Genomic DNA, 8,101 nt, shown 5'->3' with positions numbered 1-8,101 from the left:
CGATTTTCAAAGTACATCGGTAAGATAACTTGATCGCAGTCCATGCAGACGGTGTCGACGAATTCTAGGTTACTCACCATCACTGCTTTCTTTCTTAAGACTCGTTGTTGGGAAGAAAAATCACGGCAACGACGAGAGCCAGCCGTCCGAGATACGATTCATCGAAATCCGTCGGGTGTGTTACTCGCGGCTGCTCATCCTGATTAATCGATGCGGAGGAAGGTTAGTTGAGTGGATTAAATAGAAAAGTCGAGAGGCATTCTTCTTCGTCTGTCGCTATACCTACCGTTGCTTCTTTCGACAGAAATATATAGCAGCTTCCACGAAGAATTTAATGTTCAAGTAAAGCCACTTCAAAACTTCGGAATCCTTCATTTTGAATTCAGCTCGGCGATTAACTTGACTACTGATTGTTGTTCCTGTAAACTGTTGGCCCTGTAAATTTCTAGACCCTAAGGTTTCTGTCGCGATAGTTATACCTTTCGCTATTTTACAACAGTAAATAAGAGAAGCAGGTTTCGCCTTGAGACATAGCTGGATTTAATCGATTGATACGTAAGCTCTTATGTTGCGAGAATGAGCAAATGAATGTAACGAAACGAGCGATATTTGTTCGTAGGCGTGCACAGAATAATAGAGTAAAGCGCATAACTTTTCTTATCGGTCACTGCTCGCGGGCAGAATTTTTCGTCTATCTCGAGGGGTGGCAGTCTAGGAGTCGAGGCAAGGGTGCGAGAGTGTGTGCAATAAGGGAGAGGGAGGAAGTTGGATCAATAGTCTCGTTGCCGCCTCACTCAATTTGTTCTCCCTTCTCACTCCCGAATTTGTACGAGTTCACTCGGCAATGTTCATTAACCGTGAGAGCCCCGCAATGTCGCCGTTTCACCACTCTTTTCACAGTCTTGCAGCTACGGTAGCTCCATGCACTTTTAACCCTAGGTACTCGACCCTCTGACCATCATTCAAGATATCCTAAATACCTCATCCCGATGGTCGGTTTAACCTCGTCATTTATGTGATTATTTTTTTTATCAGAATCTACTGCTTCTCCACTGCTCAGTCCACTGCTCCTAATATGCGGGGTAAAAGCAGAAAGAAAAACGTATTTATGTGTAACGTAGATACGTGTAAATAATTGTAATATTAAGTTATTCAATTGCACCCCACCTCTTTAAATTCGAATGAATTTTTTAACTGTTCTCTTGAAGATATTCTACTTAAACAGCGACGTCGTTACGGGGACCAGGAAAAGGGAAATTGCATGATATTTGTCTTTCGGAAGAAAAATGGCGGTAGATCTTTCTGGTAATAAGGGTACTTCCAGCTGTTGACCGCCGTATTACTTCCGGATCCGGAAATCATTTTTCCGTTTCATTCGGAGCTGGGATATTCTTTGCTGAGTTACAGCGACAACGATAATCAATCGCATTCGTCGACATGTTATCGCTTTCATTAGAAATGCAGCATTGTTAATCTGTCAGCATCATGTTACGTCGACTTATCAATTTTCTATTAATCATCGAGCATTTGATATGTGCCTATATATGTATGGCTCTCGTACCTACACATTGCTATAATGATGCTTGGCCAGGAATGTACAGATCGTAATTCCTAGAGCTGCTTATCGAGAGCTGTTTGAGGAGTCGTGGTGCAGTAACGGGACAATTTTTTACAGCTACGTATGAAGGGAGTTCGAGGCCGCTGATGGATAGCAATGATCTTATCGCACATGTTACCACAATCCTTCTCTCGGTTTTGAAAGCTAAAGAGAGTTCCGAGGGTTCGTTATTTTTTACTTTGAAAATTTCTATCCTAGGTGTTGCGCCTCGTCGCGTCGCGTCGCGTCGCGTCGAATCGAACAGTTGCGAGCTGTGGACTATAATAGAAATTCAAGGGCATCCTTTGTGCGCGCATTTCGACTATTTACAAGGAAAATGTTCGATCGAGTCTGTTAATTGCAAGATTAAGCGAGAACCGTAGCGGTGCACGGTGCAAGTTGAGCGGAGAACCGTGCGGCGCGAGTTCGAGAGCTGCGTATGAGATTAAGCGGTGGAGAACGTTAAACTGTGCGTTGCGAGTTACGTGTTGATCGTTGGGCAAACTAGTTTTCGCTCTGTAATTCCGTGCCTGACTGTGCGGCTCTCTGCTTCGACCGAAATCAAAAGGTTCTGTCGTGTGCCGTAATAATCGATAAAATCTTTGATTAAAATGTCACGCAATTTATCACGTACGAAAGGGAAATCATCTGTAAGGTGAAACATTTTAATCGATGAGATTATCGAATAAGTGGTAAGTTGCTTATTGCTCAAAGCTATGGCTCAAGCATTCGATCTTCTGATAAACCTTTCTCGTCAGGTGTTTCTTAGAAGCTCCAATTCCCTGCAGTTTTCTCTGATTGTATCATCCATCGAAATAACATGGAACGTTGGAATTGTTTCAATAAGGAGGTATGCTCTTTCTCGAGTCATGGCTATGTCATCGTTCGCGCGAATCATAGAACACGTTCTTTCGATCCATGGCGAGATTTTTATCTGGCAACCGCGACTTTCATAGCTGATAAATGTATTGGCCCCTTCTTTACGCTTTGCATCGTTGAGTAATACATCGAATTCGAGAGCTGTATCGTCGACCGAAACTACCTGTAAGTCCGTATTTCCGAATCGACCTATCGAGGTTTCGACTTTATGCAAAACGGTAAACATCGTGTTGCGAGTACATATTTTTTGAGTCGAGTCGATTACTTTGTGATCGAATTTTAACTTATCTATGCTGGATACTGTCACTACTATCTTTTCGATTCTTCGTCGAGAAGTACAGGTCTGTGGAAGTAGTGACGTATTATACATACACACGTACGACTGCAATCGACACAACCGCGAACCCGATACTATTTAGTCGATTTGATTCGGTAGGAGCTCAACGTCGTGCTCAAATGAAGCGTTGGAAAATAATCGTATTTAATTACCGCACGATCATCGAGGAACGTTGGCTCAGTAATGGTAAAGCGGTCGCAGCGGGCGTAGAAGGGGAGGATAAGGGGTGAAGAAGGCAGCGGATGAGAGGAGATGGGAGTGGAAGATAAAAAAATCACGAGCCACGCTTTAGCCGAAGATGGATTTCGTGTGGAATGACAGTATCGATCGACCGTGGCGCGGAAGAGAAAACTCGGCGGTGGATAAAAGCGATCGGAGGGGAATCAAAGTCGAGTAACCGCAAATTACAGGTGGCAAGTAAAGAACGGCGACGGATTCGGTCGACGACGTAGAAAAGGCTCGTCGAAAGGGCCAAAGAACGAGTGGAACGAACCAAGTAACGTCGCTAGGCGGTAAAACGGATCGAGAGAAAAAGGATTTTGTCTGCAGGAAAGGGGAAGAAGAAAGAACCGCCACCCTTGCACGCTTCATCAATCTTCGCTTCGCTCGCGAGAGGACTAACGACGTCGCGACTGCGAGATAAACGGACTAGCTGCCCGGGTAATCTTGCTATTCCGGACGGCGACAGTTATTGTTGCGGAAACGTAAGAGAGTAAGAAGTCCGTTTTGACCACACCATCAATGCCAGAGCTTCAACGATCTTTCATTGTTAATCACCCGTTGCTCATCCATCGCTTACGTCGACTAAACAAATCTTTTGACTCGATCGAAAACGTCGATACACAAATATCCGTTCTAGTCCTTTTTTCATTTTGACGTTCAAGACCTAGAAAATGAAAGATATCCTGCTTTGTTGTCTAGAGAAAGTAAGAAATACATCTAGAGGGTTGGCAACTCTGTCGAGAATGGATGACGTTCCTGGGTGCTTCCAGATAAATATGCTAGCCTGTTTCCAACCACACAGGAGACCCAAGAGGCTTGACCTCTCACCCGTGACCCAAACTCGAGGCGTCATCTACTCCAAGGACTAGCAGTAGAAGACCCCTGAAACATAGGTCAGGGGTAGGAGGTTAAACTTCTTGGAGCCCCGCTGGGACTAATTTCTTCTCTTCTCTTCGCTTCTTCTTCCTTGTCTCATCTCTTGCCCCTTTAGTCTAGAAAGAAAGTAGAGAAAGGAAATATCCCCAAGTAGATTCACCTCTCGTCTTTTTTCCTTCGGAAGCCTAGTAGGGATTGAAGTTGAAAGGACTATACAGTAGGTATGTGTGTATTAATAACGCGAAACACTGTTTTTGTTAGTTAATGCAATCGTGAGATAATAAATTTCTTGTAAAAGATAAATCGAATGTATTGGAATGAAATTTGGGTAAAGAGAAGTTCGATTTAATTCGCGTGAGACAGGTGAGTGTCGACAATAGGGTGGCTTCATAGAACGGTTCACGTTTCGTGTATAAGCTGGAGAAGTTAACTATACTTCGCGATAGGGGGTGGTCGGCGGAAAGTATCGACGCGAACGTGGCTGTCCATGTATCGGCGATAAATCGAACGACGGAAGCGTCTATCGCGCGCGTCGTAATGGTACATGTAATGCACGTACGATAATAAATTCTGTGCCACATGATTATACGTGACTAGGCGAAGCTCGCGCACGAGAGTACGCTCAGCATCGAGCACAACCTACCACAGACAGCTTCAAGTAAATTTGAAATCTGTCACGTGGCTGAATAAGCGTAATCAGGCCGACCGAAAATCACTCACCACGTGACCGTATTATACGATTCGATTTTACTCGTGTCTGCGTTTACCTTCACATCCACACGTGCGCACTCTGTGTAGCATACGGTGTGGTGGCTGCGGTCGGGTGTGTACACGGGCCAGAAGGGTCGAGATAGATGGGGAAACGAGAAGCTTGTCGGTGTAAAAGCGTTATCCGTACGAGTGTCAGAGACTAGCAATGCGATACTCCTGACCGAGCCTTTAAGGTGAACCCTACTCAACCTCTCTGTCTCTCTTCACCCGTCCACCACCCAATTCCCTTTCGGGATTCTCTGACCTAATTCGGTCGCGCACTGGACCACGATTCATTCGATGACGCTTTCGAATGGAGGAGGTCGATGATAGCAGTTCTCTTCTCCGCATACTCTTCGATCTGCGATCTTGAGTTTGATCGTCCTCGTGTCTCCGTCTATTATTGATACAAAAAACAGTGGTGGTAGGAAAGGAAGAGGTAGGAGCCGACCAGGCGGCTTTCGCGCCTCGAGAAATTCATGCAACTGTGTCAAAAGCTGAAACGCGTTACTTCGTGGCGTGGGTAATTTCACGATGGAAAACGATGGAGGGCCTCTTTGCTTCCTTCCATATTCGCGTCGTACGAGAAACGCGACTATTATCACGTTTCAGATTTTCTGAACTATCCCTGGAATGATAACTGTCGTCTGTAGAAACACGTTTTTACGATGGGAACGTTTTCCACAAAAACGATGATATTTTATTTCTCTAAGTAGATACACTGAGCTAATACGGTTAGGGGAACAACGAAAATCAACAGAGTTTGGCAACTGTTCCACTAAAGGGATGTCTTGTGTAAAGTCATTTAAACTTGTAGAAGATGTCTCTTGGTATAGTCATCCAGGTTCTTCTTAAATAATTTGCATCGTCTTTGATGTAGAATGTAACGCGTCAAGCCTGAAAGTCGTGGAAACAGATCAAAGGTGTTACTGATGACAAGCGACGCGACGCGTTTCGCTCGATAGGTTGTTGAATCGGTAAACACTTGGGATTGAATGATCCTTAAAAGAAAGTCTAAGGACGGTAAAGCAGGAAACAAGGGACATAGATAGCTAAGCGTAGTCTAACGCGGTAACGAAACTTAGATTTCGAAAAATGATAAAAGATGTTGCAATAAGTTGTAGATACGATAAGTGAAGACTCGCGATTCGAAGTGAATTGACGTGAGGTTTTGAAAGTAAGAGAGCGATATAGATATATGCAGTTGGTTACACGTGCCACAGAACGTTTAGTGCGTAAACTCGTGAATTGCATTTTGGCTAGAGCGACGGGCGAAATTCTAATGCAGAAGGAATTATCATCGTTTGAATTGCATCCCTCTCGCGGCGTGCTCCATCCGTTCGGAGCGCATTACCCGACCACGAGATTCCGGCCGGATGTTTTCGGTAAGGTTCACGAAGAACAAAGTTGCCGAGGAACTTGGCAAGTCCCCGTGGGCGATACGATGCGCTTCCAAACTGTCACCGTCGGAGAGGTTTGTCGCGAAACTGCTGGTTACATTCTGTCCGTCTCGCGCGACGACGCCTCGCATTGTCGCTTGCTCTGGCTGCGTCAGGTTTCACAGGCCAGAGTTTCGAAGCCGCATTCACCAATTTAGAATTCCTTCCGCTCCGTGTATATTAATTACCCTCGACGTAAACTCGATTCCCCTCTTCCTCCTCTAACGCTCCATTAGGGTTGCGTCTCGACCACTACCCTCTTTTCCTCTTACCCTCCATTCCTTTCGTCTAATTCGAAAATATTTGCCTTCAGATCTGAGCTGTGCGCTTTTAAAATACGATTGGTCATAGAGCAATTGCAGTACCTTCAAACTAGATATTATAAAATATATATGGATGTATTTGTACAATAATTTTCAACTGAGATTTTCAGTAGTGGGTAGCGAAATAACTTCTCTTCGAAGTGTTGTTTTCGCTAAGCTGCCTTTAGAAACTCCGACTGTTTAGAGTGCGCGTATCCCTGTATTATACGGATACGATTTCCACAATTTTCAACTTAACGTTAGAAGTTCGTATTTCGACAAATGCTTGGAGCCGGTCCAAGGAGCATGTAAGTTTGAAAATTATGCTGTTCGGATGCATGCTGCACCCTTCTTTAATCTTCAAAGCTGGAATATCAGTTTGAAAAGTGGAACGACTTCTATATTCTCGTTAGTATGTTTCTATTTTGGCAGATCAAGATCCATACGAGGATACGTTCATTCGAATCGAGGAAGATATTACTCGAAATGGGGAACTTGGTGAACGGATACTATCGCGGCTGTACGTGTTCACGCTGCCTTGATAGATTGTCGTGAATGCGTATCAAAGGAAAAAGAAGGAGACAAACGTGCAATAGGGCGCGTGGCTTTTCCGATAAACGAACCAACTCCTTGCCAACCGATTTCGGATCGCCGAAATGCCGCGCCGTTCGGACGAACGTCTTTCAGTCGTTTATCGTGTCGTCAAAAACTCGTTTACCAGCTACTTATCTCACGATTTCTGCTACTTTCGGTGCTTCTTCTCCCTCCATTTATTCGATATTAGCATGGTAATTTTACTATACGTTTTCTATCCACATTTTATAGAAATATATGAGAAACGATATATTCCTCGTTGAAATTGTCTCGAATCGATAATGGACTAGCTATTATCTATACTCGTAAATAATCAGCCACATGGTCGCTACGTAGAACTTACTTCATAAATTAAATTCTGTTTCTCTTTCAGGGAGACACACACACATTCTTATCAGCAATCGCCGTTTAGTAAGTTCTTGAGTAGAGATTCACCGCAAATGAAGATTCACGTGCAAGAGAAGAACAGAGCGGCAAATCTTTGGAGGACCGTCGCAAATTATTCATTTGCCCTTTCCACCGTACGAGTTCTCCGAGGAGCAATTTCGTCTATTTATAAAGGACAACAGGACCGCTTCATCCTGCTGTACCCACGACGCATCTCGTTCCGATGCGAATCAATGTATTATGTACCTCTGCTTCGATGGAGAGAGAAAACAACAGAGAGATAGAGAGGACAGAGAAAGAGAGAGGGATGAGAAATTTGGAAGCAACGCCGAGGAATATGCAAGCGAATTTATTCATCCAACGAGAACCAGCTTTGAAAAAAAATCAGATCGGTTAAGCCAAAAGCGTTAAGTAGTATTAGTTCGAAAAGTCAATATTCCTTGCAATATTCGTTACAAGTTGATACAAGTTTTTAGAACGCATTCGTATCTCACGTTTGCGATGTTTTCTTCGGAGAATGTTACCACGTTCCGAAAACGCGGGTCCTTGAAAGACGTTTCAAAGAAGAACTGTTATTACGATGTTAAAGTGTCTCGTGCAGAGACGAGCTTGACGTGGTTTCCTACGACGTGGCAATATCCTCTTGCCGGTGTTCCTTCGACGTCAAAGTCCACAACTGAAACGCGTCTTGTTCCTTCCGCCATTCTGTCAATCTTCT

The 8,101-nt window shown here is 44.2% G+C and overlaps 1 long non-coding RNA gene across 1 annotated transcript; it reads left to right on the top strand.

Moving 5' to 3' along the window:
- Positions 1-7,038: 7,038 nt before the first annotated feature.
- LOC143188508 (uncharacterized) lies at positions 7,039-7,462 on the top strand. Its single transcript, XR_013003536.1, has 2 exons — positions 7,039-7,190; positions 7,370-7,462. It is a non-coding gene; the product is annotated as an uncharacterized LOC143188508 (long non-coding RNA).
- The last annotated feature ends 639 nt before the right edge of the window (positions 7,463-8,101 follow it).

The sequence above is a fragment of the Calliopsis andreniformis genome, chromosome 2 (assembly GCF_051401765.1).
Source record: "Calliopsis andreniformis isolate RMS-2024a chromosome 2, iyCalAndr_principal, whole genome shotgun sequence".
Classification (NCBI taxonomy): Eukaryota; Metazoa; Arthropoda; class Insecta; order Hymenoptera; family Andrenidae; genus Calliopsis; species Calliopsis andreniformis.
Note: the sequence above shows the minus strand (reverse complement) of the source record. Positions and strands in the feature narration are given on the sequence as shown.